Genomic DNA, 433 nt, shown 5'->3' on the forward strand with positions numbered 1-433 from the left:
CAGGGGACTGGGGTTTAGACCAGGGTGCGAGGCTCAGGAGCTGCTCTGCCATTCAGACATCGTAACAGGACCAAAATGCGTGCAAAACAGTGTTGGAGGTACAAATGCTAAAAAGACTAGTGAAGATTAAAACCATTAATTAACTTGGGGAAGCTTTTGGTAATTTAAAATTCTGGCTCTTTGCAGGTGGTTCTTGGTTTGCTATAATGGTGGGGATTAGGGCCTGTGTTTGAAGAACCTGCGCAATCTGCCTTTTGTGTGGTTCCCCCTTACCCGCCTGAGCATTGCCCCTGAGGCTAGGTGCCATTTGGAAAAATCCTCTCCCTGAATCTGGCCTGTGTGTCGTTTGGAAAAATCCTCTCCCTCAATCTGGCCTGTGCGTTGCCCTCAGGCGTGGTGGAGAGTTAATCCAGCGCAGTGCTTAGTCTCATGG

At 49.2% G+C, this 433-nt stretch overlaps 1 protein-coding gene across 1 annotated transcript in view; it reads left to right on the forward strand.

Annotated features, from left to right (window-relative positions):
- DCP1B (decapping mRNA 1B) overlaps positions 1 to 433 on the forward strand; it is a 47,775-nt gene that overhangs the window by 295 nt on the left and 47,047 nt on the right. The window lies entirely within an intron of this gene.

This window comes from Haliaeetus leucocephalus, unplaced genomic scaffold (assembly GCF_000737465.1).
Source record: "Haliaeetus leucocephalus isolate CR32 unplaced genomic scaffold, Haliaeetus_leucocephalus-4.0 Scaffold206, whole genome shotgun sequence".
Lineage (NCBI taxonomy): Eukaryota > Metazoa > Chordata > Aves > Accipitriformes > Accipitridae > Haliaeetus > Haliaeetus leucocephalus.